Source organism: Erythrolamprus reginae, chromosome 3, assembly GCF_031021105.1.
Source record: "Erythrolamprus reginae isolate rEryReg1 chromosome 3, rEryReg1.hap1, whole genome shotgun sequence".
Lineage (NCBI taxonomy): Eukaryota > Metazoa > Chordata > Lepidosauria > Squamata > Dipsadidae > Erythrolamprus > Erythrolamprus reginae.
Window position 1 is genome coordinate 230,268,527 of NC_091952.1, and position 25,950 is coordinate 230,294,476.

The window sequence follows — 25,950 nt, forward strand, 5'->3', positions numbered from 1 at the left end:
TGCTGCTATAGTTCATGACATTCCTCCCTCTTGTCTCTTTTAATCTTCTTTTTCTCTTCAGCAAAGGCCACTAGATTTGCTTCCCGCTGCCAGTTGAATAAATAAGTTCCAGCTGTCATAGCCAATCATAAAAGTTGCTTGACTTCCTTTTCTTTTTACATTATTCAGGGAGTTTAATTCAAATTAGAAACATAGAAACATAGAAGACTGACGGCAGAAAAAGACCTCATGGTCCATCTAGTCTGCCCTTATACTATTTCCTGTATTTCATCTTACAGTGGATATATGTTTATCCAGGGCATGTTTAAATTCAGTTACTGTGGATTTACCAACCACGTCTGCTGGAAGTTTGTTCCAAGGATCTACTACTCTTTCAGTGAAATAATATTTTCTCACGTTGCTTTTGATCTTTCCCCCAACTAACTTCAGATTGTGTCCCCTTGTTCTTGTGTTCACTTTCCTATTAAAAACACTTCCCTCCTGGTCCTTATTTAACCCTTTAACATATTTAAATGTTTCGATCATGTCCCCCCTTTTCCTTCTGTCCTCCAGACTATACAGATTGAGTTCATGAAGTCTTTCCTGATACGTTTTATGCTTAAGACCTTCCACCATTCTTGGATCCATTCCATTTTGTCAATATCTTTTTGTAGGTGAGGTCTCCAGAACTGAACACAGTACTCCAAATGTGGTCTCACCAGCGCTCTATATAAGGGGATCACAATCTCCCTCTTCCTGCTTGTTATACCTCTAGCTATGCAGCCAAGCATCCTACAATTATTCTGAAAGGGGTGTGGGTAAGATATAGTGTTTGCTTCTTGTACATGGGGAAATTATTCTGTAAAGAGCAACAGCGGTCGTTCTTTTGATCAGACGTTTCATTCCCATCTCTCCCATCTGCAGAGATAATTGATAAAAAGTTCACATTATGCAGAATTTTTAGAAGAGACTCTAATGAAAAACATGTGGCTGCTGGCCTGGAGCTTCAATTAAATAAGCATTTTTCTCCAATTTGGTTAAATTATATTCTTGCCGCAACTGAAAAATTAGCCATTCATCGAACAGAATGGGTTCAGTGTGAGATTGTCTTCCACGGCCACATAAATATATCTTTTCCCAAATTATTAGACTTCCAACAGAGACAGTAGGATTGATGGAGTAGTCAGTGGCAACAGAAAGAAATAATGCTCCTGGACCTTTATTACCATTTATCTGAGAACAAGCTGAACTAAATGAAGCTTGCAGTCTGTTTGCTTACAATTCCAGTTATTCCAGCATTGTTTTCTTCAGCAATATAATTTGTAGTACTGTAGACCTAAAAAATCTTTGCCGATGTACTGCAAATCACTCGCTGTAGGCATTAAAACACAATTTAAGTATTGGCTAAAACACAATTGAATCATATGCTGCAACGTCCTACCGGTCAATGACTACTCCAGCTTCAACCGCAACAACACAAGAGCACGCAACAGATTCAAACTTAATATTAACCGCTCCAAATTTGATTGTAAAAAATATGACTTTAACAATCGAGTTGTCAAAGCGTGGAACTCATTACCGGACTCAACAGTGTCAACACCTAACCCCCAATATTTCTCCCTTAGACTATCCACGATTGACCTCTCCAGGTTCCTAAGAGGTCAGTAACAGGCGTACATAAGTGCACTAGTGTGCCTTTCGTCCCCTGTCCAATTGTCTTTCCTTTATCTCATGTATCATATATATTTTCTTCCTTTCATATATCTTCTCTTCTATTTTTACATATTATCTTTATATATATTACTTCATGTCTATTCTCTTCCATATGTATTGTGTATTGGACAAATGAATAAATAAATAAATTATAGTAGGAGAATTGTGTTAGACTATGGCAGCAAAAAATCAGGAGATGCTACCAGACTCATTCATAAACCTACCAAAAGATTTAGGTATTTCTTAATGTGTTATGTGTTGTATGGTTTTAATTGTTGGGGTTTTATATATCTTTTTCTTTTAATATTAGATTTGTTCTACTGTTATATTGCCTTTTATTATTTTTGTGAGCCACCCCGAGTCTTTGGAGAGGGGCGACATACAAATGTAATAAATTATTATTATTATTAATTATTATTATTATTCCTGCTTTATCTAAAATACATCCTGTTTTTGTTTGACCAAACAAACAAACAACCCAGCAACAAAAAAAAACCCCAAAGTCTTTTTTCCCCCTTGTATTTCAAAGGTATAGGAAATGACAATTGAATTGTATTTCTGCTTTCATTTGACAATCAAGTAGTCTTCCAAGTCCCCCAGCTAGAGTGGGAGGGAAGAGGTCAAGAACTGTTGTTTTGGGAGGTTTATGGTCCAACCTGAGAGGGCAGCAGGATGCCTGATTGCTATATTTAATCACCTGCCTCTCTCTCTCAAAATAGAGAGATGAAAAATCTCATTCGGAGCAAAAGTTGCTCGCAGCCCAGATGTCAAGGGAACATAGAATGACCTGAGGTCAACATATATAAGATGGTAAACAGCAGGAGAAGAAAGGCTTTTTCTAACGAAACAGAGGGGGAGCATTTAATAATGTGAAGAATCTAACATCTGCTCCTCTCCTTGAATAAGAAAGATAATAGCAGGAGAAACTAACTGTGCAGCTCCATCTTAAGAATCTAATTCAGTACTTACAAGAAGAAAAATGTACTTGCTCTTCATTGAATTTGTTAGATTCACACGTAAATGAAGAAATGAAGCTCACTAACAGTTCAGCACTTTTATTGTCTAATAGCTAGAGATAATCTGGACTGCTGGCAGGTTTTATTTTTATTCATTTATTTATTAGATTTGTATGCCGCCCCTCTCCGTAGACTCGGGGTGGCTCACAACAATAACAAGAACAATGTAAAAAACAAATCTAATAATTTAAAAAACACTAAAAACCCCATTATTAAAAGCAAACACACACACACAGACATTCCATGTATAAACTGTATAGGCCCGGGGGAGATGTGTCAATTCCCCCATGCCTGACAGCAGAGATGGGTCTTAAGAACTTTATGAAAGGCAAGGAGGGTGGGGGCAGTTCTAATCTCCGGGGGGAGCTGGTTCCAGAGGGTCGGGGCCACCATAGAGAAGGCTCTTCTTCTGGGTCCCACTAAATGACATTATTTAGTCGATGGGACCCGGAGAAGGCCAACTCTGTGGGCCCTAACCGGTCGCTGGGATTCGTGCGGCAGAAGGCGGTCCCGGAGGTATTCTGGTCCGATGCCATGAAGGTTGCAGGGAAGCCGCTTTTAAGAGCTTCCCTGAAACCTGCTAGCCATTGATAGTAATTTATTTTTCCCAGCAGCAGATTAATCAATCAGCGGCAGCTATACACATTTGTACTCCATACGTCAGTACGTAATATCCCTCCTGTTCTATCCCGACCCTATGCATATTGAAAACAAAGGAGGAATCCACACGCTGATATTTTAAATCAACATTTTTATATCGAAAGCAGCATTTATACAAGCCAAATTCATGCATGTGAGGTCATCTTGGCAGTTTCCCAGTGAGAGGAATCAAAGGATATCAGTCCAGCAGCTAGGCGGCGGCGACAGATCAAAACGTATTACGCATTCCTTTATGAGATAAAGAGTCTCCAGTTTCACTGACTTACATTTACAGCTTCCCAGTCTCTCCGCAGACAAGGCACTTTTACTCCGAGTATTTTAGCTGAGAAATAACAGTTGGCTAGCGTAACATGGATGGGACCCCAAACATCAACGGACTCCATTACGAAACATTGAAACTCCACCCCAAATTTCCCATCAGCCATCCTTTAATACGTATGGGGAGTGGTTAACAATTCCCTAGAGCAATGATGGCAAACCTTTTTTTCCTTGGGTGCCAAAAGAGTGTGGGCGTGTGCTATCGCGCATGCATGAGTGCCCACACCCATAATTCAATGCCTGGGGAGGGTGAAAACAGCTTCCTCCACCCCCTGGAGGCCCTCTGGAAGCAGGAAATGGCCTGTTTCCCAACTTCTGGTGGGCCCAGTAGGTTCATGTTTCATCCTCCCCAGGCGCCAAAGTCATTCCTGGAGGTGTGGGAGGGTAAAAATGCCCTGAAGGAGGCTCTCTGGAAGCCAAAAATGCCCTCCCAGAGCCTCTGTGCAAGCCAAAAATCAGCTGGCCAGCACACACATGCACATGGGAGCTGAGCTAGGGCAACAGCTCGTGTGCCAGCAGATATGGTTTCACGTGCCACCTGTGGCACCCGTGCCATAGGTTCGCCATCACTGCCCTAGAGTAAACAAACTACAGACTACTTCCTTTTTCCATACAAGTATTCTTGTCTTTTTCTTAGTCTTCCAAAGCGGGTGTCTAACAAAGGCTCATAATCTTCCTCCTCCTCTAAGTCGGACCCTACTGTCATTGGCATATCTGCCAGCTCTGGTTGTCTTTCAGGTTCATCCAGGTCTTTTCTCCCTCACTCTCACTCTTTGCCTCAGCTGGCAAAACCATGGGCCTGGCTCATCCGCCTCAGAATCTATCATTACCAGAGTTGGTCAAGGACCACTCACAACACCTTCCCTCTTAGTTTCTGTAATGTCCAATCCAGAACAGACATAGGTCACGTAGTTACGCAAATAACAGGGTGCTGAATAGTCCTATTGGGCCTGTGTGATTCAGTTCCTTGGGAGTCTTTGATTGGAATGGTCATCCAATCAGTCTGCCATTGGGTGCGATGGACTCCGCTGGTTCTCCAGATGTTGTCCAATGATTCGGTGGCTCTTGCTTTGTTGGCCATGAATATAGCTCCCCTCCAAATCAGCAGCTTCTTCTGTAGGTTGAGATCCTTCATACCTAAGATAATTCTGTCCTCCATCATGTAAGATAATTCTGTCCTCCGTCATCTCCGCTCCGAGTCTTCGGAGAGGGGCGACATACAAATCTAATAAATAATAAAAATAATAATAATCTCCTCCGGGTTTATGAATTTACATTTGTGTGTGATTTCCCAGAGTTTTTCCATGAAGTTGCTGATGGATTCGCCTTTTTTCTGGCTTGTAAAACTTGTTCCTGATGACCATTGGAGGGGCTGATGGTACGTAAAGTTCATTCAACGTGGTTTGCAAAGTTGTCCAAAAAATGGACCCAATGTCTGCTGGTGCCACCAGGGGCTGGGCCACCTTGTAGGTTTGTGGCCTGCAATATGTGAGGAAGAGAGCCCTCTTTCTGTTGGCCGGTAGAAGTTGTTTGTCTCCAGGTACATTCAAACATGAGACATGTATGTTCGCCACTCTTCTTGGATCAAAGAAGGCTGGAGCTGGAAATGCTTGAGAAGGTATCCTCTAGGTTGGTTGGAGCAGGTTTGTGCTTCCTTCAAAAATGGCTGTGGATGTCATGAGGTGCCTTTGTCCTGTAGTCTTCTTCAACCACCTTCGTCGCCAGTATTAGATTTGCGCATAAATGATGAGGCTCGGCTCAGTAACAGTTCAGCATCTTTATTGTCTATTAGCTAGAACTAATATGGACTGCTGGCAGGTTGCAGGGAAGCCACTTTTAAGGGCTTCCCTGAACCCTGCTAGCCACTGATAGTTTATAGAGCCTCGGTGGCGCAGTGGTTAGAGTGAGTACTGCAAGCTACCTCTGCTGATCACCAGCAGACAGCAGTTTGGCAGATCGAATCTCAATAGGCTCAAGGTTGACTCAGCCTTCCATCCTTCCAAGATCGGTAAAATGAGGAGCCAGATTGTTGGGGGCAATATGCTTACTCTCTGTAAACCGCTTAAAGAGGGTTATAAAGCACTGTGAAGCAGTATATTTATTTATTTATTGTTAGAGTTGAAAGGGACCATGCAGGTCATCAAGTCCAACCTCCTGCCTGAGCAGGAATCCTAAAGCACCCCAGCCAAGTGCCAGTCCAATCTCCTCTTGAAAATGTCCAGAGTTGGGGACTTCACAACCTCCGCAGGCAGGTTGTTCCATTGGTTGATCGCTCTGACCATCAGGAAGTTCTTCTTTACTTCTAGGTTGAATCTCTCCTTGGTCAGCTTCCAGATGTTGTTCCTCATCTGGCCCCCTGGTGCTCTGGAGAATAGAGTGACCCCCTCCTCTCTGTGGCAACCCCTTGTATACCTGTATACAGCTATCATGTCTCCTCTGGCCTTCCTTTTCTCTAGGCTATCCATGCCCAGTTCCTGCAATCTCTCCTCGTAAGTCTTGGTTTCAAGTCCCCTAATCATTTTGGTTGCTCTTTTCTGCACCTTCTCCAGAGTTTCAATGTCTCTTTTGAAGTGTGGTGACCAGAACTGGATGCAGTACTCCAGATGTGGTCTGACCAGGGCGTAGTAGAGTGGTATTAATACTTCCCTGGTGTTGGAGTGTATCCCCTTGTTGATGCAGTTTAGGATTGTGTTGGCTTTTTTGGCCGCTGCTGCACATTGCTGGCTCATGTTTAGTTGATTATGCACCAAGACTCCAAGATATATAAGTCTAAATGCTATTTCTCCTGCTGTCAGATTAACCAATCAGCGGTGGCTATGCAAATTCGTACTCCGTACATCAGTACATAACAGAAGTATAGCTCCATACTAAAAGCGAAGCATTGAATGGATTAGAGCAAATGTAGATTATAACATAGATGCTCTTTATTTGTGCCTGTGAATGTGCGCGTGAGAGAGAAAGGGATATTTTTCAAGCTTTTCTGTTTTGTCTTTGCCTTAATTATATTTCTTCACATGCAGCTATGGCGAAACTCAATAACCATAATGTGCTTTGGCTGCTGTTTTGAAAGATTATTCAATTCTCTCAAACTGATCCATTAAAAAAGATATTTTTAACATCGAAGAGTCTAATATGACAAAGGGGGAGAACCATTAAATCTATGACTGGAGAGCAATCTTGTTAACTGCATTTACTTCAATGTAAATGAAGTCAAATCACATTTTATTTTTGACCTGGCTCTATCCACTCTTTTTTGAAGATGCAACTCTGAACAAATGTGGCCCTTATTCCAGAAATAGTTTTCTAGCTCAGGTCTATAGTTACCGAGATTGATGGAATTTAATCAGACAGGTTTCTGAAATAAAAACACTCATGGCATGATTAATTGGATGCCATTTGTGCAATTAGTAAGGCCATGAATATTCCTTTTAAATTGGATTAAATACCAAGTTGAGGAGAAATCTAGATATTGGCTTAGTAGGGGGAAAGGTTACGGTCTTTAGACCTTTTCTTTCTTCCAATCTGGTTGCAATCCAGATTTTCCCTTGATAATGTTTATTTGCATTTAGAGAAAAAGAAAGATCTGTTGGTATCTGTTGTGGTTAGCTCTGGCCCTGCTCCTGCCCCAAGAACTGTGGATGTGGGGGAGACATCCACATGCTGCAGGCCTGTCCCCCCCCCCCCCCGTGGAATCTGCTGATGAAGGCTCCTCTGACCAAGAAGACATGAGTGACAGGGAGGAGGAGAGTGTGGCAGACAGCTCAGAAGGAGATCAATTATCTAGCTCCTCCTTGGATTCAGAACAAGAGTTAATGATACAGCCACACAACAACAACTGATAGATTATTATCAAAGAAAATGAGGCCACCTGTGGTTGGGTGGGGCTGTGGTAATTAGTGAGGCTGCTATAAATAGCAGCCTGTGGGTTTGGCCATTGTAGAGGATTATCTGATCGTTGTGTTTTGTGACTGCTTTACTGACTTTGACTTTTTGTGTGCTGATTTTTCCCCGCTTTGAAACTAAACCAGAGCAAAGTGTGTGTCACTTTGTGAAAGAAGAAGAACTGTGAATTGCCTCATAGCTGCAAGCTAAGTATCACAGAATTTATAAGGGACTTGTACAACTTACCAGTTTGTTTGGAGACGAGTGCTCTTTGCTATACCAAAAGAGGGCTTGGTTTAAGTGAATTTTCATTATAAAGAACATTGTTTTGAATTTTCAAACGTGTGTGTGTCTGAAATTTGTACCTGTGAATTTTTGGGAGGATTCTACCAGAGAGCCCGACAGAACAGTATCAATATATAAAAACAGCACCCACACCCACAAACACACACAAACACACTGCTTTTATACGAAAAATACTGTCACAAAGAACAGCCCAAAAATAGAATTTAAAATCAACAATCAATGCAACATAACTTCATGATGGAGTAACAAAAAATGATAACCTGGTAATAGCAAAATGGTTCTCAAAATGGGGAAATGAAAATATATTAATTAATTACCGTATTTTGGAGTATAGGGTGCACCTTTTCCTCCCTAAAAGAAGCTGATAATTTGGGTCCATTATATACTCTGAATGTAGCTTTTTTCCCCCAGCCCTAACTAGCTGCTAACGATCTTCCCAGCTCTTACCTTGTAGGCACTTTCATTGTTTCTCTCTGTGAAGAATGTTTTCCAAGTCCTAAATCTTTGCAGGTTTTTTTCCATTGCCCTCCTTGGTCCAAATGTTTCTTTCCAGATGCTAATGATGTTCCCAGCTCTTACTAGCATGCAACCTCTTTCATTGTTACTCTCTCCGAATAAAGTTTTTTTTATTCCCTTCACCTCACCTTCTTCCTTCGGCAGCGACTGTCCTCCTCCTCTTCTTCCTCCGCCTCCTCCCACCCAAATTCCAAGCTTTTATTTCTTTCCTAATGGGTTTACACACATTATTTACACACAACTACTCTCCAAAAAGACCTTGATGCTGTTTCTGACTGGTCTAACACATGGCAACTCCAAATCTCAACTAGCAAATGCTCTGTCCTACACATTGGGAAGAAGAATCTGAACTCCAAATACGAACTGAATAATCAAATTATCACAGATAATCCCCACTCGGTTAAAGACCTTGGTATACTAATAACAAAAGATTTAAGTGCCAAAGCCCACTGCAACAATATAGCCAAGAAGGCTTCAAGATTTGTAAACCTAATCCTATGTTGCTTCTGCTTTTTCAATCTCACACCACTTACCAGAGCTTACAAAACTTTTGCCAGACCCATCCTCGAATTACAGCTCATCTTTGGAACCCATATCGCATCTCAGATCTTAACACCCTTGAAAATGTCCAAAGATACTTCACCAGAAGAGCCCTTCACTCCTCCACTCGAAATAGAATACCCTACGAGACTAGACTTTCAATCCTGGGCCTAGAAAGTTTAGAACTAAGACTCCTTAAACAAGATGTATGTATTGCTCACAAGATCATATGCTGCAACGTCCTGCCTGTCGGCGACTACTTCAGCTTCAACCACAACAACACAACAGCACACAACAGATTTAAACTTAATATTAACCCCTCCAAACTTGACTGTAAAAAATATGACTTCAGTAACCGAGTTGTCGAAGCGTGGAACTCATTACCGGATTCCGTAGTGTCATCCCCAAACCCCCAACACTATATCCTTAGATTATCCATGGTTGACCTATCCAGATTCCTAAGGGCTCAGTAAGGGGCGAGTACAAGTGCACTAGAGTGCCTTCCGTCCCCTGTCCTATTGCTCTCCTATATCTCCTATACCTTTCTTCTACTCCTATATCTCTTCTTCTATTCTTTCATTGATATGTTCTATTCCTATACCTTCTCTTCTATTCTTTATTAGATATATTTTACTATGAGTATCTCCTCTATAACCTTCATCATGTATTTTACTATGTGTATATAGATATATACCCACTAAAACCCTTATTGTATATTGGACAAAATAAATAAATAAAATAAATAAATAAAAATAAAATATTTGCTTTTACATTGATTCCTATGGGAATAATTGCTACGTGCGTTCTTGTTCTCAGTGGGCACCACGATAGCCATGAACTCCACTTTGTTCAGTGCAACTTATTCCCAAGTTTGTGGGTAAAGCAGCCTTCCCCAGCCAATAGTTTGTTTGCAGCTTATAAGAAGCAAAATAATAAATATTAACACTAAAATTCCATTAGGGCCCAAATCAGAGAGTTGGTGGGGTGTGCAAAATGTTTATTTCGTCCTAGGCAAGGCGTAACAGAAAATAATTGAGAAGCACTTAAGGCAACATCCCTTTAAATTTTATTTATAAATTAAATTTAAAACATTAACATCCCTCACCTCTTTCTGGCCTAAGTGCAGAGCTTTCTTTCTCATTTCCTTCCTGTAAGTGACCTGTTATATTTGAGCATCATGTATAACCACAAAAAGCAGCAATGAATAGTTTGTTCCCCTCACAAGGCTTAGCAATGGAATAGTGACTTTGCTTTTAGATTTTAGCAGCGAGTTATTTTGTTTCTAGACTTTAGAAGCAAATTGATTTTTTAAAATAATTTTGTATGGGCAGGGGTGGGGGGAAACAAGACTCAGTTTTCATTCTTTTGTCACCTTTTTGAAAGCAAAATCATTTCAGATTCAGTTGAAAAACAGCTTCAGAAAAGAATCGTGGGGGTGAGAGGGAACACAGAACAGTGCAGTTTTGTGAAACGTCCACCCTGGCCAGCCAGTGCTGTGCAAAGCTGTCTTGCTACTGAAAACTACACAACCAGTTTCAGTAGAGGAATCTACAGTGGTACCTCTACCTAAGAACGCCTCTACTTAAGAACTTTTCTAGATAAGAACCGGGTGTTCAAGATTTTTTTGGCCTCTTCTTAAAAACCATTTTCTACCTCATCACCTCGAGGTTCGATTACTGCAAGGCTCTCTACATGGGGCTACCTTTGAAAAGTGTCTGGAAACTTCAGATCGTGCAGAATGCGGCTGCGAGAGCCATCGTGGGGCTCCCTAGATTCACCCAAGTTTCTGCAACACTCCATGGCCTGCACTGGCTGCCGATCGGTTTCCGGTCACAATTCAAAGTGTTGGTAATGACCTTTAAAGCCCTACATGGCATTGGGCCAGAATACATCCGGAACCGCCTTCTACCGCACGAATCCCAGCGGCCGATAAGGTTCCACAGAGTGGGCCTTCTCCGGGTCCCGTCGACCAAACAATGTCGTTTGGCGGGCCCCAGGGGAAGAGCCTTCTCTGTGGCGGCCCCGGCCCTCTGGAATCAACTCCCCACAGAGATTAGAATGGCCCCCATCCTCCTTGTCTTTCGCAAATTACTTAAGACCCACCTGTATCGCCAGGCATGGGAGAGTTAAGATATTTCTTCCCCCTAGGCCATTACAAGTTATGCATGGTATGTTTGTGTGTATGTTTGGTTTTATAATAAGGGTTTTTAGTTGTTTTATTAATTGGATTGTTACATGCTGTTTTTTATCATTGTATGCCGCCCCGAGTCTGTGGAGAGGGGCGGCATACAAATCCAATGAATAATAATAATAATAATAATAATAATAATAATAATAATAATAATAATACTTAAGAATCCGAGCCCAGAAAAATTTCCCAGGAAATTTGAGAGCAGCAAGAAGGCCCAGCCAGTTTCCTGCTATTCCCCCTAGGTTTCTCTCTCTGGAACAGTGTATGGGAGGCAGCCTCGCGCCGGGTGTATGGGAGGCGCGTGCTCCTCCTCGCCGCCTCAGAGTACCTCTTTTTTTTTTAAGCCTCAAAGTTTTGGAGTTTTTTGATTCCCCTCCCTTTCTTGCTTCGGCAGCAACTGTCCTCCTCCCTGTCTTCCTCCTCCTCCTCCCATCCAAATTCCGAGCTTTTATTTCTTTCCTAATGGGTTTACAAATATTATTTGCTTTTACTTTGATTCCTATGGGGAAAATTGCTTTGTCTTACCAACTTTTCTACTTAAGAACCTGGTCATGGAACAAATTTCTCAACCTTGGCCATTGAAGATGTGCGGACTTCAAGTCCCAATGCTGGCTGGGGAATTTTGGGAGTTAAAGTCCACACATCTTCAAATGGCCAAGGTTGAGAAACACTGTCTTAAGTAGAGGTACCACTGTACTGTACATGACATTAATCCTGAAACTAAAAAAAGGTCCTTATTTGCATGTAAGGAAGTTTGTCTTATTTATTAATCTTAAAAATACACAATGAATCTTAAAAATACACAATTTATTCAATCCAGCACTCATACTAAAAGATCTGAATTTTGATTTGCAGCTTCAAATTACTATAGTAATTACTACTACTGAAATACAACCAGGGTACCATTCCTCTTGAGATTCATATATAGCCCGCCCTGCCATAATTAAATAAGCCCTACTGTTGCAGCCTTGAATAATATGGGGAATATCTACTACCAGCAATCTACTACTAATACGGGGAATATTTACTATCAGCTTCAGGTTGCCAGCATGTATGCATGCGCATCCCAGTGAGATTTTGCCTCTGCGCATGCTCAGGTAGCAAAATCTTGTGAGAGGAGGCGTGTGTGTGAGAGAATTCAGTAATTTTTTTTGCGCAGAAGCAAAAAATTGCCAAAATCTCACATATGTGCATGCACAGGAGCAAACTCTGGGGCGCACACATATGAATGCTGGTGACACAAAACTGCACGTACAGCTCCACTTTGGCTACCGCTGTGCAGTGTGGCCCGTACCACATAACAAACCAATACTGATCTTGTCCCATCTAACTTTCACTACAAGCTTGAAAGTTATATTAAAAGGACATAGAGTTTCCGCTCTCTAACCCACTCCCCACGCTCACACTCTGCCACGCCACTGCCCAATTGCCATCGTTCCCCCCCCCACACCTCTCGTGGAAGATTAATCCCCCACCGTCCACTCTCCAACGACTCCACCTACTGTGCCGCGCTGTGAGCGGCCCGCTCGACCCTTACCTTGCTCCGGTGACCTCCTGCAAGGGTGCCAAGAGCATGCAGGCCAAGTGGCTCCGAGCTCCGGTCATGTGGCCTGTTCTGTGCTCTCCTGTGCTGCGGGCATCTCTCTCTCCTGTGGCGCAAGAGAGCAGGCGCGTGGCTGGAGCTCAGGCAGTCTGCTTTTGCCAGCTGCCGCTCTAGGTGCTGCAGCAAGATTCCAGCTCTTGCGCATGTGTAGCAGCCAAAATCTCTCGCACAGACATTCTTCCAGCAGCAAAAATTGCCAGTTTCTTTGCTTTACCGGAATCACTCCGGTTGTGCATGCACAGCACGTGCATGCTCGGCGGCAACGGAGCGAGACTTCATGTTCTGTTTCCACCCCCGGAACTCCATTTCTGACCCTTTCAGGTGCTACACACCACTGGTTGTGTTTGACCTCGGGGAGCCAGGGTGGGCATGGCCAGGATGGGAATGGCCAGTTCGACATCACTCATGTAGTGGCCCAAGCACTCTGCCAGTGAAAACAGGTCCCTGATCTCTGTTTTCCACTGTGAAGCTCCCTGCAACTCTCTGCCGGTGAAAACAAAGTGCAGGAGGGCCACCTATGGCCCTCCCAAGCTCCATTTTTGCTGGCAGGGGCACCATAAGCTGGTCCTTTGCTATTTCCAGGTTAGATCTATATCCTGAGTAGTTGGAGCTTGCACTACTTAGTTGTTTTGCAATGTGTGTTCTGAGTCTGGTTTCAGTTTGTATGGCTGGGATACGTTTATTAATGAGGGCTGGTTTCCAGATGTCTGGTAGGTGGGAGGTATCATCACGCTTGTTCATATTTTGGGGATGTTTTTCTATCTTGATGGCTTCCATGATTATTCTTTTGCTCTAGTATATTTATAGAGGGAATGCAGCTCAGCTCTCGCTGTGTTCACCCTGGAACAAGGACAGAAGCACCAGCCTGAAGATGACAAGTGGGACCTCATCGAAACATTGCCAGAAATTTCTGAATCCTGCACGGAAAGAAACCCGAATATGCCAAGACCGTCATACCTGTACCCGTGAAAATCTACGAATATATATATATATATATATATACAGAGAGACAGAGACAGAGACAGAGACAGAGAGAGAGGGAGGAAGGAAGGAAGGAAGGAAGGAAGGAAGGAAGGAAGAAAAGAAAGAAAATAAATAAGATGCAGCAAGGACTGTATTGTTCATTCACTACATTGGCACCTAACACATTTGTACATTCGTTTCCCAGTATCTTTGGGTAGTGTCACAAACATTCTCTGTTTAAAACCCTAGAGATCTATTTCTGCTTTGGAGAGTGTTGAACAAGATGGAAGGAATATTTGCAGTTCTACATGTTACTATATTAAGCATTTCAGTCATGTTTAATATGGCAAAAAGTGCTCCCAACTAACTTGTGTAAACATGAGATCTTTATCTTTATTGCCATTTGTAAATACGTCTCTTATAATATGTATAAAACTGATTAGGAATAAAACAAATAAATAAATGCCAATAAATTCATCTATCTTTACTGCAGTTAGTTTATCTTAATGTCTATGGAGATTCTCAGTCATCCAGGTCATGGTTGACCCAAAGCTGCTTTTTCCAGAGGTAACTGGTTCTTCTTTGAAGATGTTTCGCTTCTCATCCAGCTCTGAAGAAGAAACTTATTGCATGAGAAGCAAAATGTCTTCAGAGAAAAACTAGAAAGTCCAGTTGCCTCTTGAAAAAGCACCTTTGGGACAACTTGTTGGTTTGCTAAACAAAACAAAAATAAACAAACAACAAGGTCCAGTTTATCCATGTTAGGTAACACAATCAGTAAACTGAGCTTTTGTGCAGATAGCAGTGGTATGACAGATTCATGGTTGCCAAGTGTATCAGTGGCTATTGAAACGGATGTCCGTGTGCCGCCTCTATGTTGGTTGAGGCAGGCAGGATTCCCTTGGGTACCATTTGTTGGGGGTCAAGTGTTGTAATCATAGGTTTTTAAGCACTGAAATGTGGGAATAAAATATTTCTGGAGAGTGATGTTTTAAGCCTAAATTGTGTGCTGAATAAAACCTTAATTCTTCCTCTATGGAAAGGAAAGGCAGCAAAGTCCAGGCTGAATAAGCATCCTGCAGAATCATGACCATGTATGGAAAGCATTTAAAGAAAACCTATAGAACTTCCATATAAGGATGCATTACTGACATTCCTTTGCAAACACACAATCTAGGAAAAAGGCAAAGAATGTAGCTTTCATTGATTACCTAAAGGGAAGCCACAAGAGAAGCTTGCCTTATAAGGTGCAAAAGTGAATAGTAGCTGGAGGATGGCTTAATGTATGTGGCGTTCGCGAATTGGTTATTCTGTACCACATGTCAGAACTGTGATATACAATAAAAAGGAGAGGTCGTCATTCAAGGTCGTCGTCTCATCGAGAAAACTTTCTCTGTCATTTCATTCTGATGTGGCAATCATGGCATGCTGTGCCTCCCTAGAGGGCGACCCACCAGGGGAGGGCTGCAGGCTTTCAGTCAAGGGAAAGTGAGGGTTTTGCCTTCTCTTTCTGCTCAAGATCCCAATGGACAATTGGTGGGCCACTACGTGACACAGAATGCTGGACTCGATGGGCTTTGGCCTGATTCAGCATGGCTCTTCTTATGTTCTTATGTATGAGAAATAAAACCAGGAGATGCCATGTGTTGTTTTATAGAGGATACATGACCAGTTCTTCGTCGGGTCAGTATATTCAGGAGGAATAAATTAAAGGGCAGCTGGGAAGAGATTACAAATTGTGCCATAAAAACACATATGCTACTGTTATATGTATGCTTTTGACACGGCCTCATACTTACTGAACTGTGGCTTATTCAATTAACCAAATGTTTTCATTCACACAATACACTGAAACATAAATAGCCACATAAGCTGCCCAGCATAATACGTTAAAATGTGATGGGCAATTCTGTGTTTCAATGTGCCCTGCAAACAAATCCAATCTGTAGTGAAATGGACAATGTACTTATTTATGAATTTTTATAGGCAACCCCAATCTGTTATGGCTCTGGGTGGCTTACAAAATAAACAGTAGAAATAAAGGTTGGTTGGTTTATTTTTTTAAAAAGTCATCATCTACTCCAATGTTTCCCAACATCACACAATGTGGACTTCAGCTTAGTCTTGCCCTAAGATTAATCCTAATGTTGGAATGGAGGGTTGAGACTGGGAAGAAGGATGGAAGCAAAGTGCTTAAAAGTCTTCTTGCATGATCACATGTCTGGTATCCATTGTAGCATGGAGAACAGTAACGTCCTACCTTGTCAACTTTAAACCTTATGGACATCAACTTCCATGCTGACTGGGGAATTCTGGGAGTTGAAGTTCACAAGTCTTAAAGTTACCAAAGTTGTACAACCCTGCTCTAGAATATGAGAAGGAAGATATTTTTTCATTCATTCATTCATTCATTCATTCATTCATTCATTCATTCAAACATATACAGTGGTACCTCTGCTTATGAACTTAATTTGTTCCATGACCAGGTTCTTAAGTAGAAAAGTTTGTAAGAAGAAGCAATTTTCCCCATAGGAATCAATGTAAAAGCAAATAATGTGTGCAATTGGGGAAACCACAGGGAGGGTGGAGGCCCTGTTTCCTCCCAGGAGATTCCTAGATAGGCCCCACGGAGACTTCTCCCCACCTTTTCCCACCCTGTTTCCTCCCAGGAGATTCCTAAAGAGGCCCCATGGAGGTATGATTGTTTTAGAATTGTTAGTTTTTTATAATAATTTTTATATTGTTTATATTAGATTTGTATTTTATTGTATCTACTGTTGTTGTGAGCCGCTCCAAGTCTTCAGAGAGGGGCGGCATACAAATCTAATTAATAATAATAATAATAATAATAATAATAATAATAATAATAGTATAAAGATGTGAATTCCCAGGCCCCACATCCAAATATGTTCCGTAATTTAGTTAAATCATGCTATCTAGTAATCTAGAAATTAATTACATGGGGGTTATATCTACTCCCCAAGTTCCATTTTAATACCTTTTAAGGCAGTGTTTCCCAACCTTGGCAACTTGAAGATATCTGGACTTCAACTCCCAGAATTCCCCAGCCAGCATTCGCTGGCTGGGGAATTCTGGGAGTTGAAGTCCAGATATCTTCAAGTTGCCAAGGTTGGGAAACACTGTTTTAAGGGATTGTTGAAATAGGTAAACTCTCTGTCTATTTCTTTGTTGCTCCATCAGAATATACAGTAACTCTCTGAAAACTGAACAGAATGGGACAGCAGTTGGTATGGTGGGAGAATATAGCAAAAGACAGTCTGGATTTAAAATGGTCCAGAAGCTGTGCAGAAAACCATTCCAGAAAATAAAATCTGCCCTTGTATCTCTATGGTGGCCTACAGCTCAGAATGTCACCCATTACTGCATGCCAGGTCTCAAGGTCCAATTTCTTTCTTGGTTGTTCTCTGGTTACTCAGAGTCCTGTTTTTAAAAAGGACATACAGTGGTCCTAAGCAATACATCCAATATGTGAATATTTATAAACTTATATTATATTTATATACATAGAAGCCGAGGTGGCGCAGTGGGTAGAGTGCAGTACTGCAGGCCACTAAAGCTGACTGCTAGATCTGCAGGTCAGCAGTTCAAATCTCAACACTGGCTCAAGGTTGACTCAGCCTTCCATCCTTCCAAGGTGGGTAAATAAGGACCCGAATTGTGGGGGCAATATGCTGGCTCTGTTAAAAAGGTGCTATTGCTAACATGTTGTAAGCCACCCTGAGTCTAAGGAGAAGAGTGGCATTTAAAATAAAAAAATGAATAAATGAATGAATAAATAAATAAATAAGCAAATAAACAAACAAATAAACAAATAAACAAATTAGCAGATAAACAGATAAACAGATAAACAGATAAACAGATAAACAGATAAACAAATAAACAAATAAACAAATAAACAAATAAATACAGTGGTACCTCTACTTACGAACTTAATTCGTTCCGTGACCAGGTTCTTAAGTAGAAAAGTTTGTAAGAAGAAGCAATTTTTCCCATAGGAATCATTGTAAAAGCAAATAAGGTGTGCGATTGGGGAAACCACAGGAAGGGTGGAGGCCCTGTTTCCTCCCAGGAGATTCCTAGAAAGTCCCCACGGAGGCTTCTCCCCGCCTTTTCTGGCCCTGTTTCCTCCCAGGAGATTCCTAGAAAGTCCCCACGGAGGCTTCTCCCCACCTTTTCTGGCCCTGTTTCCTCCCAGGAGATTCCTAGAAAGTCCCCACGGAGGCTTCTCCCCACCTTTTCCGGCCCTGTTTCCTCCCAGGAGATTCCTAGAGAGGCCCCATGGAGGCTTCTCCCAGCCTTTTCCAGTTACAGTTTCGGAGGCTCGGGTTTGTAAGTGGAAAATGGTTCTTGAGAAGAGGCAAAAAAATATTGGACACCCGGTTCTTATCTAGAAAGGTTCGTAAGCAGAGGCGTTTGTAGGTAGAGGTACCACTGTATACTTATATTTGAAAAAAAGACACCACATTACCCACAGCATTTTCTCTCTTTTGGATAATTCAATAATGTTAAAGACGGGACGCAGTCTGGACAAACCATGTCAGAGCCCAGCTAAAAGTGACTCCAGAAGAAAGGAGTAGCAAGAGAAGGAAAATGGAAAGAATGAGAAAAAAATATCACAGAGAAACATCTTTCAGCTGTGGCGAGGGGAGCATCTGCCCAGGTTCGCCTGGTGCACCAGTTGCGGCCTTATTTGGACCGGGACTGACTGCTCACAGTCACTCATGCACTCATCACCTCGAGGCTCGACTATTGTAACGCTCTCTACATGGGGCTACCTTTGAAAAGTGTTCAGAAACTTCAGATCGTGCAGAATGCAGCTGCGAGAGCAGTCATGGGCTTCCCTAGGTATGCCCACGTTACACCAACACTCCGCAGTCTGCATTGGTTGCTGATCAGTTTCCGGTCACAATTCAAAGTGTTGGTTATGACCTATAAAGCCCTTCATGGCACCGGACCAGATTATCTCAGGGACCGCCTTCTGCTGCACGAATCCCAGCAACCAGTTAGGTCCCACAGAGTGGGCCTTCTCCGGGTCCTGTCAACTAAACAGAGAGACTCATTACATGCAAAGCAAGATAGTTCAAGCCATGATTTGTCATAATTGTTTCCAGGTCCCGTCGACTAAACAATGTCGTTTGGGGGGACCCAGGGAAGAGCCTTCTCTGTGGCGGCCCCGGCCCTTTGGAACCAACTCCCCCCAGAGATTAGAATTGCCCTCACCCTCCTCGTCTTTTGTAAGCTTCTTAAAACCCACCTCTGCTGTCAGGCATGGGGGAACTGAGATATTCTTTCCCCCTTGGCCTTTACAATTTACGCATGGTATGTTTGTATGCATGTTTGGTTTTATAATAAGGGTTTTTTTTAGTTATTTTAGTATTGGATTGAATTGTTACATGTTGTTTTTATCATTGTTGTTAGCTGCCCCGAGTCTACGGAGAGGGGCGGCATACAAATCCAAGAAAGAAAGAAAGAAAGAAAGAAAGAAAGAAAGAAAGAAAGAAAGAAAGAAAGAAAGAAAGAAAGAAAGAAAGAAAGAAAGAAAGAAAGAAAGAAAGAAAGAAACAAGACCTTGTTAGATTGAAGATCTTGGCTGCTCTACAGGAACTTCCGTGGTTCAGCAAAAGATCTCAGTAAAAGCCATACGAAATGGAAAAAATCTGAGATATAAAAACATTGCCCAGAAGATAAAGGTAACCTGACCTTTTTAATGAATGTTTACCTTTAAAGCCGCTGCCTGATGCAGAGCGACCTGTACCGCCTATAGCAATATTTATTTCTGAGTGGGTAGGTAAGGAATCTGTGCCCAGGCTTGGTTTGAAGCCGATATATATGCCATAAATTCTCCGCCAGGAAATGTCATTCTTCTCACCCTTCTAACATAAATATATCTCCGTGCAATCATCTTTCAACTCAGGCCTTCAAGAATGACATTCAGAGTTCAGCCCTCTCACAAGTGAACATGCGGTGGGCATGCCATTATGTTGAAACACAACCATTTAGAAATGAATGTTCCTGCAGGCATTGCATCTGTTTCTCTCTGCAAGAGTTAGAAGGCCCCTTGCCCACTTTTCAAAGGTAGCCCTGCCTTCTAGTAGAGCCAAGGGTTTTGCAAACCAGATTTTGCAAGCTATAGAAAAGAGCCTGGAGATGAGCGTTTAATTGCAAATGTTTAGTTTAGATAGAATAGAATAGAATAGAATAGAATAGAATAGAATTTTATTGCCCAAGTGTGATTGGACACACAAGGAATTTGTCTTGGTGCATATGCTCCCAGCGTACATAAAATAAAAAGAGACATTTGTCAAGAATCATGTGGTACAACACTTAACTATTGCCATAGGGGTCAAATAAGCAATGAAGAAACAATCAATATTAATAAAAACCTTAGGATACAAGCAACAAGTTAAATCCCTAAGTGGGAGGAAAAGGATGATAGGAAAGATGAGAAAAACTAGTAGAAATAGAAGTGCAGATAGGTTCGCCTGGTGCACCAGTTGCGGCCATATCTGGACCGGGAGTCACTGCTCACAGTCACTCATGCCCTCATCACCTCGAGGCTCGACTACTGTAATGCTCTCTACATGGGGCTGCCTTTGAAAAGTGTTAGGAAACTTCAGATCGTGCAGAATGCAACTGCGAGAGCAATCATGGGCTTTTCCAAATATGCCCATGTTACACCAACACTCCGCAGTCTGCATTGGTTGCCGATCAGTTTCCGGTCACAATTCAAAGTGTTGGTTATGACCTATAAAGCCCTTCATGGCACTGGACCAGATTAACTCCGGGACTGCCTTCTGCCGCACGAATCCCAGCAACCAGTTAGGTTCCACAGAGGGGGCTTTCTCCGGGTCCCGTCAACTAAACAATGTCGTTTGGCGGGACCCAGGGGAAGAGCCTTCTCTGTGGCGGCCCCGGCCCTCTGGAACCAGCTCCCCCCAGAGATTAGAATCGCCCCTCCCATCACCTTTCGTAAGCTCCTTAAAACCCGCCTCTGCCGTCAGGCATGGGGGAACTGAGATATTCCTTCCCCCTAGGCCTTTACAATTTATGCATGGCATGTTTGTGTGTATGTATGTTTGGTTTTATAATAAGGGTTTTTAGTTGTTTTAGTATTGGATTGTTACATGTTGTTTTTATCATTGTTGTTAGCTGCCCCGAGTCTACAGAGAGGGGCGGCATACAAATCCAATAAATAATAATAATAATAATAATAATAATAATAATAATAATAATAATAATAATAAGTCTGATAGTGTTGAGGGAATTATTTGTTTAGTAGAGTGATGGCATTCGGTGAAAAACTGTTCTTGTGTCTAGTTGTCTTGGTGTGCAGATGAGGGTTTATATGGAAATAAGCACTTTCCTGCCTACTACTACTTGTGCCTGCATTTGCACAAAACACTTGTTATTGAATTAAGCCATTTTCTACACAATGGAATGCAATGAACCCTGGACAATCATATAGACCAGTGATGGCGAACCTTTTTTTCCTCGGGTGCCGAAAGAGTGTGGGCACACGCTATTGCGCATGCGTGCCCACACCCATAATTCAATGACTGAGGAAGGTAAAAACAGCTTCCCCCATGCCCAGGAGGCCCTCTGGAGGCCAGAAAAGGCCTGTTTTCCAACTTCTGGTGGGCCTAGTAGGCTCATGTTTCACCCTCCCCAGGCTCCAAAGACTTCTCTGGAACCGGAGGATGGTTAAAAATCCCCCCCCCCCCCCAGAGGCTCTCTGGAAGCCCAAAATGCCCTCCCAGAGCCTCTGGGTCCAAAGACTGGCTACAAGAATGGTGGAAGGTCTTAAGCATAAAACGTATCAGGAAAGACTTCATGAACTCAATCTGTATAGTCTGGAGGACAGAAGGAAAAGGGGGGACATGATCGAAACATTTAAATATGTTAAAGGGTTAAATAAGGTCCAGGAGGGAAGTGTTTTTAATAGGAAAGTGAATACAAGAACAAGGGGACACAATCTGAAGTTAGTTGGGGGAAAGATCAAAAGCAACATGAAAAAATATTATTTTACTGAAAGAGTAGTAGATCCTTGGAACAAACTTCCAGCAGATGTGGTTGATAAATCCACAGTAACTGAATTTAAACATGCCTGGGATAAACATATATCCATCCTAAGATAAAATACAAAAAATAGTATAAGGGCAGACTAGATGGATCATGAGGTCTTTTTCTGCCTTCAGTCTTCTGTGTTTCTATGTTTCTCTGTGTTAGCCAAAAATCAGCTGGCCGGCACACATATTGGAGCTGAGCTAGGGCAACAGCTCGTGTGCCAGCAGATATGGCTCCATGAGCCACCTGTGGCACCCATGCCATAGGTTTGTCATCACTGATATAGACCGTTGGCTAATAAAAATCCAATTTTAGTGTGTTATTCTGTAAATCTATGTGTTAAGACAGGAATATGAAACTCAACAGCCGGAGGCTGGATCCAGTCTGTGAATGTTTGGGATTGGCTTCAGTTGTATTTGGCAACTTGCTTGGAGTTGACAAAATGAAACTTGATTTTGCATCTAGGATTGTCATCCATGCCAGTGATTTTCAACCTTTTTTGAGCCGCGGCACATTTTTTACATTTATGAAATCCTGGGGCACATTGAGCGGGGTGGAGAGGGGAGCTAAAAAAAGTTTGGACAAAAATATTCTCTCTCTTCCTCCCTTTCGGTCTATTTCTCTCTCTCCCTCTTTCTCTCCCTTCCTCATTCTTTCTTTCTCTCTCTCCATCCCTCTTTCTTTCTCTTCCTTCCTCTCTTTTTTGCTCTCTTTCTCTCTCCCTCCCTACCTCCCTCTATGTCTTTCTCTCGCTCTCCTTCCCTCCCTCTCTTTTTCTCTCTCTCTTGCTTTATTTCTCTTGTTCTCTTTCTCTCTCTCTTGTTTTCTTTCTCTCTTGTTCTCTTTCTCTCTCTCTTGCTTTCTTTCTCTCTCTCTCTTGCTTTCTTTTTCTTTCTCTCTCTCTCTCTCTCTTGCTTTCTTTCTCTCACTGAGCTTCGCGGCATACCTGACCATATCTCGCGGCACACTGGTTGAAAAACACTGATCTATGCCACTAAAAAACTAAATGTGGCCCTTGGATTGACAAAAATTGTCCATCCTATTTTAAACACATGTAACTACTCTATAACCTCTAGCTTACTCAAGTGCATGTGGAGCCATGAAAAACAACTGAAATGAACCATCAGTAGTCTACTATATAATTTCTTAGAACAGTTACACAAAGCAGATAAGGTTATTGCTTGTCAAAAAATTAATTCAATGTGATCAGCATTCAATTATTTGCACAGCTAAGGTCATTTGGCCAATGCAACTCCTTCCCAAATAGCTGCACAAGTATTTCCCAGAGACAAGCTTGGGAGCATGGCTGAGCATGTTGAATTCATCTATTTTAGGACAGAATTTTAAAGGGGAAATATGAAGTTTTCCCCAGCAAAAGTAATGTAAATTGAATGCTAAATGAATGCAGTACTGCGTTCATACAGTATACAGTTGTGCACTGAAATTTTATGAAAAAGTTCACACGAGACGTTTGGACAAAGAGAACAGAAATGTTTATTCTCTCTGGGTATACCAAAATGGTTTGCAAAGCGGGTACTCTTCATAAGGGAAGAGACACTTGTACAGAAGCTAAAGAACAGGTTATATAGGTTTTACAAATCACAAAGGTACATAGAATTCCTCAACTTATCATAGGGGTACACAGAATTCCTTGCCCAAATATGGTCCACATCCTGCCTCCCTCTCCCAGAGATGAAAAGCACCTTATATGGTTTATTGGGTAAACAGCAAACATTTATCTTGTTAAAAACAGATCCCAAAATGACAGTCACAAGATAAGGAAAAACAGGAAATCCTAATCTTGTTAAAGACAGAAACTACAGACAGCAAATACTGATATTCTTAAAATAAAACTTAAATTATTTTATCCACACAATGGATTTTTCCTTCACAGTGGTACCTCTACTTAAGAACTTAATTCATTCTGTGACTTTGTTCTTAAGTAGAAAAGTTTGTAAGTAGAAGCAATTTTCCCCATAGGAATCAATGTAAAAGGAAATAAGTCTTTGCAGGGTTTTTTCCATTGCTCTACATGCTCTGAATGTTTCTTTCCAGGTGCTAATGATGTTCCCAGCTCTTTCTGGCTTGCAAAGCTCTTTCATTGTTACTCTCTCCAAATAAAGTTTTTTTAAGCCCTAACCAGGGGATAAAATAATGTGCTGAAGCTGATCAGACTAAGGACACTAGCCGGATGAATACCTGGTAAGCAGATTCTTTTCCCTATTTTCCTCCCCCAAAATTAAGGTGTGTCTTATACTCTGAAAAATACGGTACTAATGCCCTGATTCAAACAATAAAGCACAGTGCAAAGCTGAGAAGAACCTAGTCTCTTTTTTTTTTACTGCACTGTGTTTTGTGTTACTGGGAAAATACTAGCAACAGAATTCTTTTTAGCAACAAAATCAACAGATTCTATTTCCAGAAAGAATGCCAGAAACTGTTTTAAACTTACGGCTCGGAGAAAAATAATACATCCATTTCTCAAGCTGGTCTTCCAGTCCAGGCAGAATCAATTGGCCGGAACGCAGACAGTCCTCTAAGAGCAGAAGCTGTAGAAAAGAAAAATGTCTTCTGCCTTCAAACCAGGCAGATTTAGATTTCACGCTTTGTAAGAAACCAATAATATTTGCACAGCAAAAACATAAGAGTTGGTTTCATAGAGACTTCTCAAATCTTCAATACTATGTGGAGCTTTCTTTGGCCTTTATATAAGCACCTTATGTCCACCTGGGTTTGTAAAATCTTAAGCATCAGCTGGGCACAATAGATAGAAACATAGAAACATAGAAGACTGATGGCAGAAAAAGACCTCATGGTCCATCTAGTCTGCCCTTATACTATTTTCTGTACTTTATCTTAGGATGGATATATGTTTATCCCAGGCATGTTTAAATTCAGTCACTGTGGATTTATCTACCACGTCTGCTGGAAGTTTGTTCCAAGGATCTACTACTCTTTCAGTAAAATAATATTTTCTCATGTTGCTTTTGATCTTTCCCCCAACTAACTTCAGATTGTGTCCCCTTGTTCTTGTGTTCACTTTCCTATTAAAAACACTTCGCTCCTGGACCTTATTTAACCCTTTAATATATTTAAATGTTTCGATCATGTCCCCCCTTTTCCTTCTGTCCTCCAGACTATACAGATTGAGTTCATTAAGTCTTTCCTGATACGTTTTGTGCTTAAGACCTTCCACCATTCTTGTAGCCCGTCTTTGGACCCGTTCAATTTTGTCAATAGCTTTTTGTAGGTGAGGTCTCCAGAACTGAACACAGTATTCCAAATGTGGTCTCACCAGCGCTCTATATAGCGGGATCATAATCTCCCTCTTCCTGCTTGTTATATCTCTAGCTATGCAGCCAAGCTTTCTACTTGCTTTCCCTACCGCCTGACTGCACTGCTCACCCATTTTGAGACTGTCAGAAATCACTACCCCTAAATCCTTGTCTTCTGAAGTTTTTGCTAACACAGAACTGCCAATACAATACTCAGATTGAGGATTCCTTTTGGGACCGTCTCTTGCTGCATACCTCATTTGTTTTGTTCTTAGAGATAAGAAAATTTAAAGGCAGGACTTGGCAGGTTGAAAAACAGTGAAGGCGGCAGCATAATTGTCCTCCAACAATATAGTACATCATACTACAGGGAATGAATTCCAAAACATCTCAACAGTTAACTATCCCAGGTAAAAGAAAGACAAAGAATCAACTGAACCCTGTTTAACCCAACACTGTGGTTACCAAGAGTTCAGACTCCAAAATACAACATAATTAAATGTTGTAATTTAAATCTCTAGCTGACGAAAAAAATAAACATCCAAAAGCCTATTTATTTATGAAATCTATATTCCACCACAATTCATTTCAGTTGTTGGCAGTTTACTTTTTTTTTTTTTTTTTTGCTTCCTAACAGTTTCTCCCAAGTTCAGAGTCTACATTTTTGGGAGAGAAAAATAGCATTGATCCATTGGTTGACCAACCAGTTTTTTGCCCACGCCTAATGCCATGGGCCCAGAGTCATCCTGAGAATGTAAAACTCCATCCAAAAGAAATGCTTAAGTTTTGTTTTCTCAAATCATGCATTGTGCCCCTGAAGAATGAATCAACTGTAACTAGATATGCCTAACCTTTGTTCTCTTGAGATAACTCCTGTATCCTTGAAAAGACTCAACCAAAATT

The 25,950-nt window shown here is 41.6% G+C and overlaps 1 protein-coding gene across 2 annotated transcripts in view; it reads right to left on the reverse strand.

The window, feature by feature from the left end:
* The window catches only part of NCALD (neurocalcin delta), a 105,689-nt gene that overhangs the window by 74,771 nt on the left and 4,968 nt on the right, over positions 1-25,950 (reverse strand). The window contains exon 1 of one of the 2 annotated variants that reach the window (XM_070748153.1): positions 24,225-24,276. The exons of the other annotated variant lie outside the window; for it this stretch is intronic. The gene's annotated coding sequence lies outside the window, so the exon portion shown is untranslated. Of the gene's footprint in view, positions 1-24,224; positions 24,277-25,950 lie in introns of those variants that run through there. 2 annotated transcript variants of the gene reach the window in all.